The 22,949-nt window shown below is 38.2% G+C and overlaps 1 long non-coding RNA gene across 1 annotated transcript in view; it reads left to right on the forward strand.

Annotated features, from left to right (window-relative positions):
• The first annotated feature begins 195 nt into the window (after window positions 1-195).
• Window positions 196-22,949, forward strand: part of LOC116866576 — a 90,154-nt gene continuing 67,400 nt past the window's right edge. The window contains exon 1 of the long non-coding RNA XR_004382425.1: window positions 196-698. This is a non-coding gene — a long non-coding RNA (uncharacterized LOC116866576). The remainder of the gene's footprint in view (window positions 699-22,949) is intronic.

Below are 22,949 nucleotides of genomic sequence, written 5' to 3' on the forward strand. Positions count from 1 at the left end.
TTGTGGGTGGGGGAAGCAGGCTCCCTGCTGAGCTGAGAGCCCAATGCATGCGGGCTCGATCCCAGGACCCTGGGATCGTGACCTGAGCTGAAGGCAGAGGCTTTAATCCTCTGAGCCACCCAGGAGCCCCCAAACTGCTTTCTTAAAGCAAAATGGGCCTTTTAGTGTTCTTCCTAAGGTAATTTACAAAATTAAAATAGTTGTTTATTTCCTAGTCACTAAATTAATGCATATTCCATTGTTAAATTTCAGAAAATAGAAAAACAAAGAAAAGTAACCCTTACTGTGCAACCAATATAACCACTACTTACTTTTTGGTACACAATATTTCTTCCTTGGACATACCGCACACACAGATTGTCTCTGTGCTTTCAGCCACAGCCACTGGCACCTTTAATAGTCTTAATCTTTCCTGCTGTGGGCAAACCTATTTCACCCCATGTATGAAACCTTTTGCGATTTTTTTTCCTCTGTATCCTTACAGCATTCATGTTGTATGATAATTACCTATTCGTATGTCTTTTGGACCAAGTTCCTAGGAGCAAGCTAAAGTTCTAGAACTATTAGAATAAAGCAAGAGATAGAAGAGACCAGAATGTCAGATGCACAAGTGGTTTCACACACCAGTTTGTGAACTGGGGTTCATCTATGGTGAAGTTTCTGCAAATCAGCGGAGGAATGAGAAAAGGATATATATAGTGAGTTTTCATTTACTCAAATTTATTCTTAAGGATTGTACTTTATTTTGAAATTGTCTCTTCTATTTCTTGTATGTGATGACAGTTATAGAGCAGTAGTTGTTTTCTAAATATTCTTCCTTGGAAAATAAAATATTGCTAACTTTATTTCCTACCATTTAGTTTATTTTATTTTTGAAATTTTTCTTGGTTCATGAAGTCCTAAAATCTAGCAATCACTGAGATAGAGAATGGCCACCCGTTTCAGCAGTCATAATGCTGGTGTGACCCTAATCTACTTGCTTTACTTGCTATAGGTATTTTCTGTATTCTTTCTGGATATGACTTAGCCTAAGTCTGAGGATGGATCTGAGCTTGATGGTGTTTAGAAAATACGAAGTGGTTGTAACTGGCAGATAGTACTAGGGCCAAAAATAAGATATTAGTTATTCTTTATGAAGTTTATGTAGATAAAATGAAGTTTCTGCTTGTCACTGTATTATATGAATATATGTAGATGGAATTTTGCCATCCATGGAGGTTATGTTTGTGTTAGTCTGACAAAATAATAAGTTAAGAGAATTCACTTTGAGGGATCCTGAGAGGTGGGCACTGTTAACCCTTCGGCATATATTTCCATCTCTCTCTGTAAATATGTCATGGTGGTCTTAAAATATGCTACAACTTCTTTGATGTCTTTCCCATAAAAAGATATACCTTGTGATGGACTTATGATTGATTTATACAATAGTCTATAGTGAAAGTCATCATAATCCCTATATGTGATGTCAGAGGCTAGGTCACAAAAGGCCGATTGTTAACTCTCATTAACAATCACAGCTGATCCCACCCCATCCAGTTAGCCCAGGTAGCAGTTACGTGAGTGGGGAAGCAGATTCCAGCTCTCAGCGGTTTGAGCCACCCTTCAGCCCAGTCTTGCCAGCTGAGGCCGTAGACTTGTGGACCAGAATCGTGCCATTCCTGTTCTATCTTGTCCTAGTTCCTGACTTGGAGAATCCATGGCTTTAAAAGAATTGGAAAACAAGACACAGACTGGGAGAAATATTTGCAAAAAATACATCTGATAAAGGATTGTTACCCAAAATGTATAAAGAACTTCTAAAACTCAACAATAAGAAAATAAAAACTCATTTAAAAAATGGGCCAGACACCTTAACAGACCTCACCAAAGAAGACAATACAGATGTCAAATAAGTATATACAAAGATGTTCTACATTATATCATCATGAAAATGCAAAGTAAAACAAAATGACTTAACACTACACAGAATGGCCAGAATCCAGAACACTGACAACACCAAAAGCTGGTAAAGATGTGGAGTGAAAGGATTCTCATACATTGTTAATGGGAATGCAGAATGATACAGCCACTTTGGAAGATAGTTTGTAAGTTTCTTATAAAATGAAACATACTCTTTCCATGTGATCCAGATATTGCACTTGTTACTGTTTACCTAAAGGAGCCAAAACCTTATGTCCACACAGAAACCTACACATTGAACGTTATAGCACCTTTACTCATAATTGCTAAACTTAGGAGCGACCAAGATGTCCTTCGATAGATAAATGGATTAATAAACAGTGGTACATTCAGACAATGGAATATTATTTAGCACTAAAAAGAATTGAGCCATCAAGCTATAAAAAGACTTAGAGGAAACTTAAATGAATACTACTGGGTGAAAGAAGCCAAACTGAAAAGGCTACACACTATGATTCTAACTATGTGCCATTCTGGAAAAGACAAAACTATAGAGATGGTAAAAAATATCAGTGATTGCCAGATGGGAACAAGGAAGAGATGACTAGGCAGAATATAGAGGATTTTTAGGGCAATGAAAATATTCTGTATATTATAATGATGAATAAATGTCACTGTGCTTTTGTCCAAATCCATAGAGTGTACAACACAATAATGAACCCTAAGGTAAACAGTGGACTTTGGGTGATTTTGATGTGTCGATGTAGATTCATCCTTGGTAAAAAAAGGTGCCCTTCTGGTAAACAATACAGATAATGAGAGAGGCTGTGCATGTGGTGGGACAGTGGTTGTATATGAATTCTCTGTGCCTTTTGCTCAATTTTGTTGTAAATCTGAAACTGCTCTGAGAAAACAATAAAATCTTAGAATCCTTTTAAACGATTCTGTTTGTTTTACTTCTTTTAAGGATTATGTTTGTTTTTCTTCTTTGTTTAGGGTTGTTTGTGTCTGTGCCAGGGAATAGATAACTGGAACCATGTCCTTTATATTTGTGTACACTCTACCTATTTGTAAAAGGCTTCTTGCTTAGAATGACTTTTTGCCTGGAGCTGACTTTAAGCCTAGAAAAGGCATCTAGGGTTTTCTTTTTTAGGAATATCTTTGCCTTCAGAGTCTGAGATTGTGCTAACCAATGAAAGAGTTAAGTGAGTGTTAGATTTAAAGGTTGCAAATGCAGGAAAGGGATGTGAGTAGGTCTTTACATTATGTTTAATTCTGTATGTGTCATTTTTTCCTCCTCCCCCCAAATCAGAGGGAAAATAGCCTACCATGTACCAAATGAAAGGGGAACAAAATAAAAGTGGAACAAGCTGTAATATCAAACTTTAAAATCTGAACTTTAAAACTGAGTATTTTTGCCCATTAAGTGTCAGCTTTACCTACCACATTGTTTAGGTTACATTTAAGCTTCATTGTGGTTTATTCATATTTATTACATCTGTAAGAGGTAAAGCTGTACATATGTCTATTACCAGATTTCTCATATATACCTGTATGTCTTTATATAGATTTTGACCTCATCTTAGACGTCTCTCAAGTATCTTTTTGGCTGCACTTGCAAGTTTTGGGGTTGTAACAAATATATGAAATGTGAAAATCTGTTTAACATGTTGATGTTAAAAGAAAAATGAATTATAATAGCTTGGAAAATTTTTTCAACTATTTCACGTCATTTTATTTGTTTTGTTTGGTGGTTCTTAGAATTCAGAGCAAACTATGGACTGCCACACAGTTGTGATCTGCAGTCTATTTCTGTATGGCTCAGGAGCTAAGAGCTGTTTTTACATCTTTTTTTCTTGTAGTAAAATAACAATATAATAATATGAAATTTACCATTTAACTATTTTTAAGTGGCAGTTAACAGCTCCGTGGCATTACATACATTCATATGGTGAAACTGCCACCACCAAATCCATATGTGATTTTTTCATTGTCCTAAACTGAAACTTTGTATCTATTTGACACTAACTCCCCATTTCCCTTTTCCCCTAGTTCCTGGTAATCACTATCCTACTTTCTGTCTCTTTGAATTTATTCTCCGTACTTCATGTAAGTAGAGTCATAAAGTATTTGTCCTTTTTACACCTGGCATATTTCACTTAGCATAATGTTTTTTTTTCAAGTATTTTATTTATTTATTTATTTGACAGAGATCACAAGTAGGCAGAGAGGCAGGCAGAGAGAGAGGGGGAAGCAGGCTCCCTGCTGAGCAGAGAGCCCAATGTGGGGCTTGATCCCAGGACCCTGAGACCATGACCTGAGCCAAAGGCAGAGACTTAACCACTGAGCCACCCAGGTGCCCCTAGCATAATGTTTTTAAGGTCCATTCATGTCGTAGCAGGTATCAGAACTTCTTTATTTTTTTTTTAATAAAGATTTATTTATTTATTTATTTGACACAGAGAGATCACAAGTAGGCAGAGAGGCAGGCAGAGAGAGAGGAAGGGAAGCAGGCTCCCTGCTGAGCAGAGAGCCCGATGCGGGGCTCGATCCCAGGACCCTGGGATCATGACCTGAGCCGAAGGCAGAGGCTTAACCCACTGAGCCACCCAGGCGCCCAGGTTTCCATCTTTTGCCTGTTGTGAATATTGCTGCTGTGATATTGGTGTATGTACTTTGACCTTTTAAACCTGACCATGGAGCCCCCCTTTCAATCTCCTAATGGTGTCTAGTGCTGCTGTGTACACTGGTGTATAAGGGGATATGGAGAACTGTTAGTTCAGTGAGTATAGAGTTTCAGTTTTTTAAGATGTAATGAGATTTGGAGATTGGTTGACAACAACGTGAATATACCCACTGCTTTCAACTGGCTCTTACATTTTTAGAATTGTTAAAAAATAGAACAGAAAAAGTTTGCCAACCTTTAGAGTAAATTTTAAAACTTCTTTAATGGACTGTTACTGCTGAATGAATTTCAATGTAAAGTTCCTTCATCTCTTCACTGGAGAAGTATTTAAACTTTAGTAGACTTTCTTTTTTCTTTTTCTTCTTTTTTTTTTTTTTAAAGATTTTATTTATTTATTTGACAGAGGAGAGATCACAAGTAGACAGAGAGGCAGGCAGAGAGAGAGAGAGAGGAAAGCAGGCTCCCTGCTGAGCAGAGAGCCCGATGCGAGACTCGATCCCAGGACTCTGAGAACATGACCTGAGCCGAAGGCAGCGGCTCAACCCACTGAGCCACCCAGGCGTCCCTTTAGTAGACTTTCTTATACTAAATATTTGGGGAACTCTAGTTATTTGATCCACAAACCAACATTGAAAAAATCATGGTTTTGTTTTTGTTATTAAGTAAGAGTAAGATTCACTGATTTATTATCAATATTCATTGATTTTTAAGGAATCCAGCGGTAAATTCAGAGTAATAGGGCACAAAGGTTCCCTTCTTTAGAGCCAGGATAGAGTGAAAGAAAGGCTCCACTAGGTATAACTAGGCATATAGAGGCTGGAGGCACTGTCCTTTTTACTTTTGCTCTACTTTTCTGATTCTGATCTGGGGTAAGCTATGTCTTTTGAACCCTAGTATGTCCTTAAGACAGATATTCCCAAACTTTCTTGTTTGACAGCACCATTGGAATCTCTTAATTTTTTCATGGTGTTCTTGAGCCTAAGAAAATAGTTTCATGTATTAAGTCATTAGGTCCAGACAGCCTAATCATAGACATTCTTAAAATGTCTTGCAGATGTTTCTGTGCTTCTCTCAAAAAGTTAAAATATCCCATGGTGCTTTTTGAGTTCACTCCAGTGTCCTATGACCCTGAGCACACAATTTGGGAATTGCAGTCCAAGGGTCATCTACCTGTGTTTCTGACTTGGATTTGATTTGTCCTTGCCCTTGCTTCTTGTTTTACCGCAATTACTATTTCCCACATTTCCAGGGTTTTCCTGGTACAATATTTTCTTCTTTTTTTTTTTTAATTTTATTTCTTTATTTGACAGAGATCACAAGTAGGCAGAGAGTCAGGCAGAGAGATAGGAGGAAGCAGGCTCCCCGCCGAGCAGAGAGCCCGATGCGGGGCCCGATCCCAGGACCCCGGGATCACGACCTGATCCGAAGGCAGAGGCTTTAACCCACTGAGCCACCCAGGCGCCCCCTGGTACAATATTTTCTGATGACTCTCTGCTTACAGATTTAATTTTTACATTCTTGATCAGGTTTCTTGTTTCTTCCTTCATTAGCTTTTATATTGTTTTTTTTTTAATGAAGTTTCTGTGTTTAAATTACTGAAATAAGTATTTAAATGAGTAGAACATTCAGCCTCATCTTCAAAAGTGTGTTACTAGAATTACTGGATTAATGACTGTAGGGTTCTTTAATTTCCTCACAAGAAAAGTGATAAAGTGTCTTAAGCCACCTGATAATCCTTAGTAGTCTATGTTGGCCTTTGTCAGGAAAGTGAAGAAGATGTAAACAACAAGGGGTAAACAACTTGCATGGTAAATAATAAATTGCCTTTACTATAAATTATTACTCACTAGATAACTTTCCAATAGATCTGTCTGGTAGGGAAGTTTTGTTTTTTTTTTTCTTTCCCCTTTTCTTCCCCCTCTTTTTTCCCACTCTATCTCCATGGGTGTTTTATTTTCAGGCTGATTTAAGTGACACTTCTGAAATATCAAGTTATAGGTTAAAAGAAATTTGAAAAACCTTAATAACTTTATTAAGTATTAGATTCAAAACTAGATAATTCAGAAGATTTGGGAGAGAAGGTATTTCTGGTTAGGAAGAAGATTCTATGCATTATAAAAATGTGGGAAAGGAAAAATATTTTTATACTGAGACAAATTATTTTAGAATTTAAACAAAGATCAATATGTCATTCATTTATACATTAGATGCTAGACTATGGTGATCCCTGTAGAAAGAAGGCTTTGATTTGTATGAGGTAAGGAGAATTCGTGGGAGGATTTTGGTCTACTGTGGAAGAATAGTTTTCTTCAATTATGAGGAGAGCTCTTTATGGGGTAATTTCAGGCTGTGAATTGCACTTGTGTAAACTCATGTAAAGTGCATGTCCTGTGTGCTTTTACACAGGAAGGATATGATGTTGGGGTACGGATACCACTGTAGAACCAGTATTCTGTACATGCATACCTCTGAATGGAATCCCACTGGGCTTGGGCCAGTGTAATCAGCGCTTTTATTTATGTATCATCTTTATTACATAGGGGTAGGACTAGAATTTTTTGCTGCTCTTTTGTAAATCCTATGATTTATGCTTTCCAATTTTCTCATTTGGGAAGGGAGAATAAAACAGAAGAGCAGTGTCTTTGTTTTTTCCCTTCCTGCTTGATAATTCTCCCTAGAACTCTAAGTCAGGATATAAGAGTTGGGCAGTTGTCCCACAACTAATCTTTTTCAACTCCCCCTAATCTCAGGGGCCCTGGTTTTATAATTAGTGTCCCCAGGAAGGAAGATATATGTGGCAAAAGTACCTTGTTTAATATATTTTCTGTTGCTGCCAAACAAACTATAGTGGCTTAATATTTATTATCTTACAGGTCTGGAGGCAAGTACCTCAAAGAGCTAAAGCCCAGGAGTTGCCCAGGTAACATTCCTTTCTGGAGGATCTAGGGAGAATGTCTTTCCTTGGTCATTCAAGTCATTGGCAGAATTCAGTTCCTTGAAGTTATAGAACTAAAGTTCCTGTCCCTGCTGGCTGTCAGCTGAGGGGTATCCATAGCTTCTAGAGGATGTCCACATCCTTAGTTTATGGTCTTCTTCCTCTGCCTTCAAAGCCAGCAACAAAAGCTGAGTTCTTTTTGAGAGTCCCTTCTTTTTTCTTCATCTTATACTTTTATTTATTTTTTTAAAGATTTTATTTGTTAAGAGAGCGTGAGAACATACAAGCTAGGGTTAGGGGGAGAGAGACAGGGACAAGCAGACTCCCCACTGAGCAGGGAGCCTGGGATCATATCTTGAGCTGATGACAAATGTCAAACCAACTGAGCCACCCCAGTGCCCCCATCTTATACTTTTAAAGACCCATGTGATTAGATTGGTACCACCCAGATAATTTAAAATAATCTCAAGATCCTTAATCACATCTTTAAAATCCTTTTTGCCATGCAAGGTAACATATTCACAGGTTTTGGAAGTAGGACATGAACATCTTTGGGGCCTGTTATTCTGCATACCACATCTGGTGATGTTAATAAATGACCTGACACTGGAAAAGTCTTCAACTTTTGGTCAGTCCACTGAAATGTCAGTTTCATACATTGCATATGGATATCTATAGCTTCCTTTGCTATGCTGAATTCAGATTTTCTTACATCTACCAATAAATAAGTAGTTGGGGATAATTCATAATATAGAAGCATATAGAATAAAGGGATGGAAATAAAGGAGAAAAAGAGATGAGGGAAAGTTTTCTCTTACAAAAATGACAGAAAACAACTGCATGTTTAAATGCTGATGGGAGGGAATCAGTAGAGAAGGAGAGGGAAGGATGGTGACTAGAAGTAATTCCCCCACATCTATCTGTTCGTCTCTTCTGCCACAGTAAAAGATTTGTGGTTAGGCACAAGGCCACCTAGCTAGAAAGTACATTTCTCAAACCCTTTGGAGCTAAAGTTCTGAGTAGTGATAAGGTTTCTCCACTGATGCATCCTCTGATGTATAGAAGGCAGAATGAGGTGTCCAGCACAGCTTGGTCTTCCAGCAGCATTCTAGAGTTCACAGTGAAACTGGAGGCAGTGACAGCCTCTTGATTTGATTCTCTAAAACCTATCATTGGTTGCTGGCTCTGTTCCCACCTAATTATGCCCTTTAGGAAAGCCTAGAGGCCGCTTCTTTCACCAAGCACTGGGTAAGGGATCAAGAGTGCATCTCTCTCAGGCTCTCCTGACATCCAGAGAAGATGGTGGGAAATGCCACAGAAATTGCATTTCCTGATTACAGTGGGAAAATGGAATTTCAGAGGGGAAGGAGCTAGTTGGTAGATCCTAACAAAGACACCTTTGATGCGGTTAGTACAGTGAATCCACAGAGACTAGTAATAGGGGTGTTCTGGAATGAATGGGCAGCCTCCTCAAGTTCTGGTTTACATAGAAGGAATACTTTGAGAAGAAAGAAACTAACTAGCTGGGAAGAAACTAACTAGACATCACTGTTGGGATTCATCACTTCTTACCAGGTTCACAGAACTAAGCCAGTGTACAGACCTGAAACCCCGCAGCAGAGGAGGGGATTATATGCCTCTGCAAAAGAACCCTGCAGGAAACTATAGTGAAGGAAGCTATAAAGTGAATTTCCTCCACAGCGGAGAAGAGCTTTCTGCAGAGTGACCTGTAGCTATTTACCCACGGGACTGTGCACTGAGGAAAGGGAAGTACCCAGCATTTCTGAGAGCTATGACATACTGACTGATTTTACACTGATCCCCAAAAACCACAAACACTACAAAAGTCCACCAAAGTAGGTGCTTATGGACGTCAGTCTTTACATAAGGTCTTGACCCAAATTCAGCTAACCATGGGTCTAGTGGAAACCGCAGATCCACACTATATTTATTATTACAATTACAGGATATATGGTGAGAATGAACACACATATACTTGATAACTAACAAAGCAACGATTCTGGTTCCCTGTCCTTCAGAATGAAGCTATTATGAAAGGAAAAACCATCTAGAGTCTCTAGAACTCTTGCAGTACAATACACCAATGGTAATTGGGAAGCAATACTTTGGAAGGGATTGTAGAAATTACCACTGCCATAAAAACCTTGAGAGAAGCAGGGATATTGATTCCTATTGTATCTGCATAAAATGTTTCTTGTGACCAGAGCAACAGCCTGAAGGGTCTTGGAAAATGATAGGTTATTGTTGACCTAATCAGATTGTATTGTTCATTGCAGCTATAGTTTTAGATGTATATTGACTGGAGCAAGTCATCACCCTAGCACCTGACATGTGACCAATGATCTGGCAAATGCATTCTTTTCCCACCCAATCAGGAGAAGTTTTCATTTAGGTAACAGAGACTATGCTATACCTTTAATTAATTGTGTTTTGTGGAACATCACATTTTTCCAGGGTGGGAGATAAACTGTGATAGTTCAGGGCCCTGCCACCTTGATGAAGTTTCGAGGGGTTCAATGGTTTGAGGCATATTAGGAGATCCCTACTACAGAGAGACAAGTGGCAATACCTTGCACCAACTACTGCAAAGAAAGGCATGGTGTATAATGGATTTTGATGGCAATCTGTACCACATTCGGGCATGCTGCACCACTCCATTCATGAGATAAGCCATCAGCTGCTAGTTTTAAGTGGGTCCTGGAACAAGAATGAGCTCTGCAACAGGTCCAGGCTAATGTGCCTGTTGGGCCTTAAGGCAGAGCATATCTAATGGTGTTAGAAGTGTGCCTGGAGGAAGTTCATGCTATAACCGTTCTTCTTTTGAAAAGCACTTCTTGAAATAAAAAAAAAAAGGTGGGGTGGCAATCCTTATATCAGACAAATTAGAGTTTAAGCCAAAGACTATAAATAAGAAATGAGAAAAGACACTATATCATACTGAAGGGTCTATCCAATAAGAAGATCTAACAATTTTAAATATCTATGCCCCTAACATGGGAGCAGCCAATTATATAAACCAATTAATAACAAAATCAAAGAAACACATTGACAATAATACAATAATAGTAGGGGACTTTAACACCCCCCTTACTGAAATGGACAGATCATCTAAGCGAAAGATCAACAAGGAAATAATGGCTTTAAATGACACACTGGACTAGATGGACTTCACAGATATATTTAGGACATTGCATTCCGAAGCAACAGAACACATATTCTTCTCTAGTGCACATGGAACATTCTTCAGAATAGATCACATCCAGGGTCATAAATCAGATCAGACACAGGCCAGCAGTACCAAAAGATTGGGATAATTCCCTGCATATTTTCAGACCACAGTGCTTTGAAACTAGAACTAAATCACAAGAAGAAAGTTGGAAAGAACTCAGATACATGGAGGCTAAAGAGCATCCTACTCAAGAATGAATGGGTCAAACAGGAAATTAAGAATTTAAAAAATTCATGGAAACATGGAAATGAAAACACAACTGTTCAAAATATTTGGGATATAGCAAATGTGTTCCTAAGAGAAAAGTATATAGCAATACAAGCCTTTCTCAAGAAACAAGAAAGGTCTCAACTACAAAACCTAACCCTACACTTAAAGGAGCTGGAGAAAGAACAATAAATAAAACCTAAACATAGCAGAAGAGAAATAATAAAGATCAGAGCAGAAATCAATGAAATAGAAGCCAAAATAACAGTAGAACAGATCAACAAAGGTAGGAGCTGGTTCTTTGAAAGAATTAATAAGACTGATAAACCCCTGGCCAGATTTATCAAAAAGAAAAGAGAAAGGACCTAAATTAATAAAATCATGAATGAAAGAGGAGAGATCACAACCGACACCAAAGAAATAAAATTATAAGAGCATATTATGAGCAACTATATCCCAGCATATCTGGAAGAAATGGATGCATTCCCAGAGACATATAAACTACCAAAACTGAACGAGGAAGAAATAGAAAATGTGGACAGACCCATAACTAGTAAGGAAATTGAAGCGCAGTCATCAAAAATCTCCCAAACAAACAAGAGCCCAGGGCCAGATGGCATCCCAGGGAAATTCTACCAAACATTTAAAGAAGAATTAATACCTATTCTCCTGAAACTATTCAAAGAAAGGAAGAAAGGAAGAAAGAGAAGAAAACTTCCAAACTCATTTTATGAGGCCAGCATTACCTTAATCCCAAAATCAAAGACCCCATCAAAAAAAAGAATTACAGACCAATATCCCTGATGAATAAGGATGCAAAAATTCTCACTGAAATACTAGCCAATAGGATCCAGCAGTACATTAAAAGGATTATTCATCACAACCAAGCAGGATTTACTCCTGGACTGCAAGGTTGGTTCAACAGCCACAGATCAATCAATGTAAAGAACAAGAACCATATGATACTCTCAATAGATGCAGAAAAAGCATTTGACAAAATACGGCATCTTTTCTTGATCAAAATTCTTCGCAGTGTAGCAATAGAGGGTACATACTTCAATATCATCAAATTCATCTATGAAAACCCACAGCAAATATCATTCTCAATGGGGAAAAACTGAGAGCTTTTCCCCTAAGGTCAGGAACATGGCAGGGTTGTCCACTATCACCACTGCTATCCAACATAGTACTAGAAGTCCTAGCCTCAGCAATCAGAAAACAAAAATAAAAGGCATCTGAATTGGCAAAGAAAGAGTCAAACTCTCACTCTTTGCAGGTGATATGATACTTTATGTGGAAAATCCAAAAGACTCCACTCCAAAACTGCTAGAACTCATACAGAAATTCAGTAAAGTGGCAGAATATAAAATAAGTGCACAGAAATCAGTTGCATTTCTATGCACCAACAGCAAGACAGAAGAAAGAGAAATTAAGGAGATGATCCCATTTACAGTTGCACCTGAAACCATAAGATACTTAGGAATAAATCTAACCAAAGAGGCAAAGAATCTGTGCTCAGAAAACTATAAAATACTTATGAAAGAAATTGAGGAAGACACAAAGAAATGGAAAAATGTTCAATGCTCAAGGATTGGAAGAACATTGTGAAAATGTCTATGCTACCTAGAGCAATCTACACATTTAATGCAATCCCTATCAAAATACCATCAACTTTTCAAAGAAATGGAACAAATTATCCTAAAATTTATGTGGAACCAGAAAAGACCCCAAATAGCCAGAGCAATGTTGAAAAAGAAAACCAAAGCTGGAGGCATCACAATTCCAGACTTCAAGCTCTATTATAAAGCTGTTCTCATCAAGACAGTATGGTACTGGCACAAAAACAGACACATAGATCAAAGGAACAGAATAGAGAACCCAGAAATGGACCCTCAACTCTATGGTCAACTGATGTTTGACAAAGCAGGAAAGAATATCCAATGGAAAAAAGAGTCTCTTCAACAAATGTTGTTGGGAAAATTGGACAGCCACATGCAAAAGAATGAAACTGGACCATTTTCTTACATCACACACAAAAATAGACTCAAAATGGATGAAAGACCTCAATGTGAGACAGGAATCCATCAAAATCCTCGAGGAGAACACAGGCAGCAGCCTCTTCAACACAGCAACTTCTTGTTAGATGCATCTCCAAAGGCCAGAGAAACAAAAGTAAAAATGAACTATTAGGACTTCACCAATATAAAAAACTTTTGCATAGCAGAGGGGACAGTTGACAAAACCAAAAGAAAACTGACAGAATGGGAGAAGATATTTGCAAATGTCTTATCAGACATTTATAGTATCCAGCATCTATAAAGAACTTCTCAAAACACCCAAAGAATGAATAATCCAATCAAGAAATGGGCGGAAGACATGAATAGACATTTTTCCAAAGAAGACATGCAAATGGATGACAGATGCATAAAGAAACGCTCCACATCACTTGGCATCAGACCAGTTTTAACTTAACCCTGACTAACACCTGCATAGATGGACCATGGAGTGACCAGCAGTTACCTTTAACTCATAATACTAAAATCTGTGCCCAAGGAGGAGTACAAGCCACCTTCACATAACATACATTGTATGTATAGGCATATTTCCTTAAGTCACATGCCCCACCCTATGTCCACCTATATATGTGATGACAAAGCTCCCCATCTAAACATTCATCCTAATTCTAAATAAACGGAACCCATTTGCCCTTACTTGAGGAGTCATGGCTTTCGAAGTTATTCCTTATGATCTCCTTATTTGCTGCAAATAAAGTTTACTTTGTGCAATAACTCTACCTGCTGTAGTTTCTATCTGTGACTCACCAAGGAGTGAATTCAAGTAAGTTCAGTTAGAGTGGGAGTCCTTGGACTGTGAAGGGTATAAGATTTTTACCCTGTTTGCAAACTAACAGATTAGCCTGCCATCGTTTCATAAATGCCAATAGAAGATAGACATCTTGGTCAGAGACAAAGAACTTTTCTACTCCCAGCACAGCAGGAAGTGTGAGCTTCATGTCTTCATTGTTCCCTTGCCTTCCACGTTCCATAGGTTAGGTGAAAAGCTCCCAGTGTATGCTGTGAATGTAGTGGATTTGCGTCACAGCTGAGGAATTTCAAATTTAGAAAACCCCAACCTTTTAGAATGACCTGCAGGCAAACCTGCCCAACTTTTGCCCTGGAGGGAGAATTTATTTTCCTGGTCAGGAAACAAATGTGCTCTTTGCCCTAGAATGAGACATTATCTCTATATTCCAAGGCTGTTTGGCATATAAATCCTTGAAAAGATGGTTCAGAGCAAAAGCTGATAGAAAGCAAGGAAATGTAATGAATGAATGAATTGTCCCAGAGTAAAGATTAAACTAGATAAGCAGACTTACTTGACTTGTATCAACAAAAAAGTACACATTTGGTGAATAGGGGCCTGACTTGAATCAACTTGACAGAATTAGTTGTTTTCCATCCCCAAGACAGCCGTTAGACTTAGAGCTGTTTTAATAAAGGCAAGGCCACATACACTTGAGGAAGGTCTGAGATAATACAGAAGGTGCATTCCATGAATCTTGTCTCAGGTTTATCAAGGAAAGCATGCAAAAGGTGAAGGGAAACAGCCACACCTTTTATTATCATCAGACAATTACTTTGAACAAATTGCCAAGTAATTGTAAACAGTGATTACTGGTCATATGATTCATTCGAGGTTGTGGCTGGTCATATGATTCAGCCAAGGTCACACATGGTCAAATAGGTTGGTGTTTTGAGGAGAGTTTACTAGAGAGATTGTTTACAAAGGTTGGGACGAGGACTATGGAAACCAGTAGGGGTGGTGCAATAACAGGATGAAGAGGAGGAATTAATTGCAGGAATCTGAAGATAGACTGTCTGGAATAGGCCATCTAGAAAGAGCCATGACCTTCTGTGGAGGAATGACCTCATCAAGGGGAGCTGAATCAGTGCTCAACCTCACTCTCCTCCCTTTCTCTGATCTTCTTTCATGACCTCTATGGGCCAAACTGGAAGTCAGAGAACAAGGAAGCCTGTTGATACAGTCCAAACAAACTGTCCTCCCAGGGCATGGAACACAGCAGAAAGGGGCGGAGGATGGATTTGGAATGACAAATGGAAGAAATCCAACCCAGCATAATGAAACAGTATTAAAAAAAAAAACTTAAGCTTAAAATATTCTGACTTCCCAATGCTTCCATTGCTGGCTAACTTTTTTATTATGAGAGGGAATGAGTTGGAAATTAGATGTTTGGGACATAAATCTGCCTAAATTTATATAATGAACAGTATTATTTATTTTTATTCCATACCTATATAAATATGAATGATTTACATCATTTTACCTGCCAGTGTCCTTCTGAAACTGGGGGATACTTTCCCATCATCACTCCTATTTTACCCACAGACAGTATGATCCATTATGATTTTTGAATATGCCCTCATTTTTATGTGGCCCGCTGCAGATTTGACCCAATTATTTCAGCCATTTTCACGTTTGATTCTCATCACTATGGGGGTGAAGGAACCATGTGGCCATCTCCACTGATTATGATGGGGCTCGTGGTGACGAGATTAGAGGAGCCACAGCCTGGGCATTCTGCAAAGGAACATTCTTCTCAAGAATCAGTCTAAAAAAATCAGTAGAAGGGAAGATGCTGAGGCTTTCAAATTCTTTTCCATTTGACTTTTCAGCCACACTGTCACCAGCATTTTTTAAGCTAATACAGTAGGACAGGTATACAGAAATAAGTGCCCTGCATCTTTGGAAAAAGCGAATGGAGGACAATATCCAGATCTGAAGTTTAGAGCCACACCGAACTGACCATACTAGTTAATCTCAGGGAGCCCCCAATTGCACAATGTATATATTCTGAAAGAGGTGAAGCAAGGCACTGAGAGCAAATCTTGACACTGAAGACTGGTAAATTTTATGCAAAGATATACCAAAGTGAATCTCGGTGGTCCAGTTTTTTATTTTTCCCCAAAGGTGGTTTATAAAGCTAGACACTTTCTTATTGATATGAACTAATATTTCTATTTTTAACATTTATTTTTAATGTTATATATACTATGTATAATATAATATAAATATATAATAATCTTAGGTATTTTATATATTTATGTTTAAATTAGTTGTATTATATGTAAATTTATATATAATACATATTATATATGATATATGCATACATATTATAATAATATTTATTGTGGAGGCCACATAATCCAGGTTACTGCTGATTTAAAGAAAAAGTTTTCCTTAGTCTTAACAACTCTTCAAGAAAAGGTTAGGAACCTTACAACTCATCTCTTTGCTGCTATTTCCATCACTTTTTTCTTTTACTTTTGTGTAATAGGAACCCATTACTCATGCTTTTAAAGCTTTTCCATCACAGTATTCCTAATAGTGGAAAAGAGTGAACATGTCCTTCCCAGGGGTCTGAAATAGCACCTGAAGGTACTGCAAGGAAGAAATTTCTGTCATTTTATGTTTTTTAGAAGTTTTTTTTAAATTCCAGTTAGTTAACAAACAGTATATTATTAGTTTCAGGTGTACAATACAGTGATTCCACACCTTCATACATCACCCAGTGCTCATTACAAGTGCCCTCCTTAATTCCCATCACCTATTTCACCCATCCCCCTTCCACCTCCTGTCCAGTAACCATCAGTTTGTTCTCTATACTTAAGAGTCCGTTCTTTGGTTGCCTTTCTCTTTTTTTTCTCTCATTGGTTGTTTATTTTGTTTCTTAAGTTCCACATATGAGTGACATCATATGGTATTTGTCTTTCTCTGATTGACCTTTTTTGCTTATAATAATACTCTCTAGCTCATTGCAAAGGCTAGATTTCATTTTTTTAAAATCTCATTTCATGTTTTGTTTGAAGAATCTAGTTATATATACACATATATAATGTGGAAAATTAAAAAAAATATATGTGCATATATTTAATTTAAATTACTATATCAGTAAATCTGGCAAAATTGTTGTCATTTATTTCTTGTGGCTTTGAATATGCCCCAAGACATTGCCAGTTATTTTATGGACCAAGTTTGAGATTCTGGGCATGCAGATTTCCTAAATATCTTTAAGTCAGTGAATGAATATTTACCCATTATTATTTGGCACTGAACTAAGCACTTGAGTTACTATGGGGAATGTGGCATCCTGATTTCTTCCTCTGTACCTTCACCTGTGCAGGTCCCTTATATAGAATTCCCAACCCCCCTTTCTTCCCACCTAGTGAAGTCCTTTCTGTGGATGTATCTCTGCATCCCACCTCACTTTAATTTCCTACAGTTCTGAGAAGACAGACTATTTCTCTATGGGAAATAGGTGCCTCCTTCAGACACCTACCTCTAAGTTGACTGAGTAGGGGGTGATATAAATTTCAAGGCCTCTTCCTAAAACTATTGCTGATACGTACATTAACATGCCAGCAAAGAGTGTTTCTTATACCAGCTAGGCTGAATTTCCCAAGTCAGTTGAGTAATTCCTGCCCCTTTTCATTGCTCCCATAAATTTGCAGAGTGGCAGAGGATCTATGCCTCTTCTCTGGAGCACAAACATGGTATGGCTGGCTATGTTCCTCATCAGCAGTTGGATGGTAAGAACTTGAGGGTATTGGGTACATCCTCTTTTCCTTGTGCTGTTTCTTTGAGACAACTCTGTGTGATACAATCCTGGTGGTCCTCAACAGGGTGCTGTTTAGACATTTATTCTTACAGAGACTTATTATTTAGATGTTTTCTGTCTTTGTAGAAAGTGACCAGGCTGTCTTTTACTTCATTAAAAAGGGATCTAGGGGGGCCTGGGTGATGCAGTCGGTTAAATGTCTGACTCTTGGTTTTGGCTCAGGTCATGATCGCAGGGTTGTGAGATGGATCTCTGTGCTGAGCATGGAGCCTGCTTGAGATTCATTTGTACTATTTTGAGATAGTGGAATAATATCTCCTATGAGTCTCCCATACCTCTTATCCAGCCTATATGCCATTGCTCATTTACTCTTACATGCATTAAGTATAATGCTCAACTCATAAGTATTGAATGAATGAAAGAATGAATGAACAAATAAATTATCAGAATAAGTGTTAAAGTCTAGGGTTTCAATGTACCCCATGGTACTTTTCCTCCTTTTCTTCCTTCCCTCCCTCTGTCCCTTCCTTCCTTCCTTCGCTCCATTCCCAGCACAGAGCTCAAGGTGGGGCTTGAACTCACAACTATAAGATCAAGACCTGAGATGAGATCATGAGTAGGCTGCTAAACTGGCTGAGCCACATATGCCTCTTTCCCTGATACCTTTTCTGACTGTTCCAGGCCTCAGTGTTATTCCCTACTCTGTGTCATTCATTAGTAGCTAAAATAGGCTAACATAAATGGTTGATTATATTCCATGTTTATATTCTGTCCACTCAACCAAATTTAAAAGGCTGAGACTTTTAGGTTTTTAATCCATTTTGAATTTGTTTTTGTGTATGGTATATTCTCTTCCATGTTACTGTCCAATTTTCGCAACACCATTTATTGAAGAAACTGTCGTTTTCCCATTTAATATGCTTTCCTGCTTTGTTGAAGATTAATTGACCATATAGTTGTGCGTTTTGGGGGGGCGGGGCTTTCTCTTCTTTCTATTGAGCTATGTGTCTGTTTTTGTGTCAGTACCATACTGTTTTGATCACTACAGGTTTGCAATATAACTTGAAGCCTGGAATTGTGATGCTTCCAGCTCTGCTTTTCTTTTTCAAGGTTGCATTGGCTATTTTGGGTCTTTGGTGGTTCCATACAAATTTTAGGATTGTCTGCTCTAGCTCTGTGAAAAATGCTATTGGTATTTTGATAGGAATTGAAACCATAAAAGTTCTGCAGGAGAACACAGGCAGTAACCTCTTTGACATCAGCTATGGTGACTTCTTTCTAGATATGTCTCCTGAGGCAAGGGAAACAAAAGCAAAAATAAGTTGTTGGGACTTCAAAATGAAAAGCTTCTGCATAGCAAAGGAAACAATCACCAAAGACTGAAGAAGATATTTGCAAATGACATATCTGATAAAGGGTTAGTATCCAAAATATATAATGAACTTATAAAATGTGATACCCCAAAAATGAATAATCCAATTAAAAATGGGCAGAAGACATGAATACATGTTTTTCCAAAGAAGAAATACAGATGACCAACAAACACATGAAAAGATGTTCAAAATCATTCACCACCAGGGAAATACAAATCAAAATAACAATGAGATATCACATCATACCTGTCAGAATGGCTAAAATCAACAACACAAGAAACAACAGGTGTTGGCAAGGTTGTGGAGAAAGAGTAACCCTCTTGCACTACTGGCAGGAATGCAAGCTAATACAGCCACTCTGGAAAATGGTATGGAGATTCCTCAGAAACTTAAAAATAGAGCTACCCTACAACCTGAAATCATACTACTAGATATTTACCCAAAGAAAACAAAAATACGAATTCAAAGGGATGTATACACCCTGATGTTTATAGTAGCATTATCTACAGTAGCCAAATTATGGAATCAGCCGAAGTGTCCATTGACTGATGAATGGATAAAGTGTGGTGTATATATACATAATAGAATATTACTGAGCCATAAAAAAGAATGAAGTCTTGCCATTTGCAATAACATGGAGGGAGATAAAAAGTATTATGCTAAGTGAAATAAGTCAATCAAAGAAAGACAAATACCATATGATTTCACTCATCTGTGGAATTTAAGAAATAAATGATCATAGGGAAAAAAAAGAGGGAGGTAAATCAAGAAATAGAGTTAACTGTTGAGAACAAACTGATGGTTTCCAGAGGGGAGGTGGGTGGAAGAATGAGTGAAATAGGTGATGGGGATTCAGAAGTATATTTGTTGTGATGAACATCAGGTGATGTATAGAAGTGTTTAATCACTATATTGTACACCTGAGACTAATACCATACTGTATGTTAACTGAATAGAATTTAAATAAAAACTTTAAAAAGAAAAGGCTAAGACTGTGTTTTATATGCTTACTTTTTTCTACTTTATGATCGCATGCTCAATATATGTTGGTTGCTATTGATAATGAAATTCTTGAAGGAAAAGAAACAATGAACTTCCAAGCTGTTGTTGCATTTTGCTTTTACCTTTCTTTGTGGTAGAAAGTTCTTGAGTCTGAAGTAGTATTGGTAGCAATTTATGTGATTATATCAAGTGTGGGTTTTATTTTAATTATGCTAAACCAAATGAACTTGAAAGGGAACACAGCTTTTCTCTTGCTACATGTAAGAAATTAAAAGTTGCTTTTTATCATATTTACTATAGCTAATGATCAAGAGTACAGGAGCTGTATGGAATAGAAAAAAGAGCTCTGTACCGGGAGTCAGAGCTTTTCTCCAGATGTGTATTGTAGGTGATCATTTTGTGTCTTTGCTACTTGTGAAATGGGAAAGGAGGTAATACAATATGGTATAGTGGTTTTTAAGAACTTTAAAAAATGTTAAGTTTTGTTGAAATGCAATCTTGGGGGAAAGCCCATCACATACTGACATTCAGATAAAGCTATTGGGGCTCCTTGAAACACTGGAAGCCACTGGTGTAGTACAAAGAGTAATCTTTGGAGCCAGACCAATCTTACTACTTGTGCATGCTGGGACATTCAGTAAGATATCTTCTCTCTGAGCCCCAATTTACGTAAGGGTAAAATGGAAACAAAAAGGAAAACAACCCCAAAGGGTTGATATAAGCATTATTTGAGATAATACATGCAAAGCTCTTAGCATAGAGCCTGTTATATTAAGAGTAGTTCCCCATGCAGTGGACATATATGAGCTGTTTTGTTCAAAAATACTTTACCTTCCTCTGACTACTGCTCCTTCCTTCCCAATGCACATGGCACAGCAGGAGCAACAATATTATAACATGACCTAGTCTGCTGGCCAGTGAGTCCTTTCTCAGCATGTCTTGGACTAGGCGCCAAGAGACAGAACTTGGAGAGTCTCTCCAGTTAACACATTTGAGGAAGCTGTAGGAAATAAAACTCAAGAGGGGTGCCTGGGTTGCTCAGTCAGTTAAGTGTCTGCCTTTGGCTCAGATCATCATCTCAGGGTCCTGGGATTGAGCCCCATGTTGGGCTCCCTGCTCAGTGGGGAGTCTGCTTGTCCCTCTACCTCTCCCTCTGCCTCTTCTAGCCCTGCTTGTGCTCTCTTTCTTTTTCTCAAATAAATAAATATTAAAAAAATAAATAAAAACTCAAGAGTTGTCAGCAGTTTGCATAGGTTTCATGCAGGGGAACAAGTCCTTCTGTGGAGAGGAAGGTAAAGAAGCAGGTTAAGTCAAGACCAGCAAGAGAGGCAAGACTCTGAGAGAGGTGATGGTGTTGGAGTTCCTGTTTTCTAGTATTCCCGAGACCTAATCTCATTCCTGTCCTCAGTTCTTAGAGGAGTCCTAGGATCAATAAATCCCTCTATTACCAAGCTAGTGTACAGGATGATGGTATGACTTCTCATTAAACTGGGAATTACATTTCCCAGAATCCTCTTCTGTGCACAATTCTCAGAGTTGGCTAAAGAGCAACTTCCACAAGATTTGGAAGGTTGAAGAGAAGCAAAGACCATTATTTTCAGAAGAGCATCCTGGTAAGGCAGACAGACACAGAGGTGCCCCAGACCCCATCTTATTCCAGCTCTCCTCCACACTGTCCAGTTTTCAACTGCTGGCCCTGCTCATCCAAAGCAGGCATAATTCTTTCCTATCCCCTTATGCAAAAACTTGGCTGCAGGCCCACAGAGGTCATAGCTCCACAGAAGGAATATTTGCTCCCTTCACAGTCCCACTGAAGGAGCTGCATATAGTTGCCTCTCAGATTTCCCTGCAACCTCCAACTAACCCACTCATGCCAATGCTTTTTGAGAACTAGTTAGAGACTCTCTCTCAAATCCTTTGACCTTTACTTCCTCAGCTACTCCCACATTTGTGTGTGGTCTATTTTCTATAATAAATCTCTTATTCCCATAACACCCTAGTGACTCTGCTTCTCTGGTTGAAACCTGATTGCTACAACCAGTTTGTTTTTCTTTCACTTGCAGAGAAACCAAAAGGATATATATTTTTTAGATTTTTTCACATTCTTTAAACAAAAAAAAAACCTCACAGAGTAAAGAGAAGTATCAAGATAATGCTTTTGAAAAAAATACAGATTTTGGAGCAAAACATTCATAAATTTTCTCACATTCTTTTTTATGCATAAACAATGGGTTGATAATAACTCATGGTGATTTTGTTAAAATTGCCTAATATGTCTTGAACCTCTTGAGTCAAACAGGAAAATCAGTGTAACTTTTGCCTCTTCCAGAGCTGTAGGTAATAACACTTTGAGGAAGGTACATTAGGAAGACACCAGTGTTGCAGGAATTTTCTGTCTTTAGTGGCCACAGTTGTTGGTCACTCTGCTTCAAAGAATAAAAAGTGGTAGACCAGAAAAAGAATGGGGGCAGCAAAGTAAAGTTTATTGTGCAATAGTACATGCTCTCAGAAAAGGAGGTGGTCCCAAAGGATTGTCCCCAGAGTTTCTAAGTTTAGGGGGTTTTATGAGCTCTTTTGCAGAGCTATCTTAAGCAATCAGGGTATGCGGAGTCCTGCCAATCAGGGTTTTGGTCACTTATCTGTCTACCTATTGGGTTAATGTAAACGTGTGGATGGTCTTTTTTGCTGATATCTGGAGGCTTAAGTCTTTTTTTTTTTTTAAGATTTTATTTATTTATTTGACAGAGATCATAAGTAGGCTGAGAGGCGGCCTGATGAGCAGAGAGCCCAATGTGGGGCACCATCCCAGGACCCTGGGATCATGACCTGAGCCGAAGGCAGAGGCCTTAACCCATTGAGCCACCCAGGTGCCCCAAGGAGGCTTAGGTCTTAACTGCTCCTTGCCTGTGATAGAGACAAATGCCTTGTGGTTAATTGTCTTATTTTACAATACTTTGCAG

The sequence above is a fragment of the Lontra canadensis genome, unplaced genomic scaffold, assembly GCF_010015895.1.
Source record: "Lontra canadensis isolate GAN:19392208 unplaced genomic scaffold, GSC_riverotter_1.0 scaffold10, whole genome shotgun sequence".
Lineage (NCBI taxonomy): Eukaryota > Metazoa > Chordata > Mammalia > Carnivora > Mustelidae > Lontra > Lontra canadensis.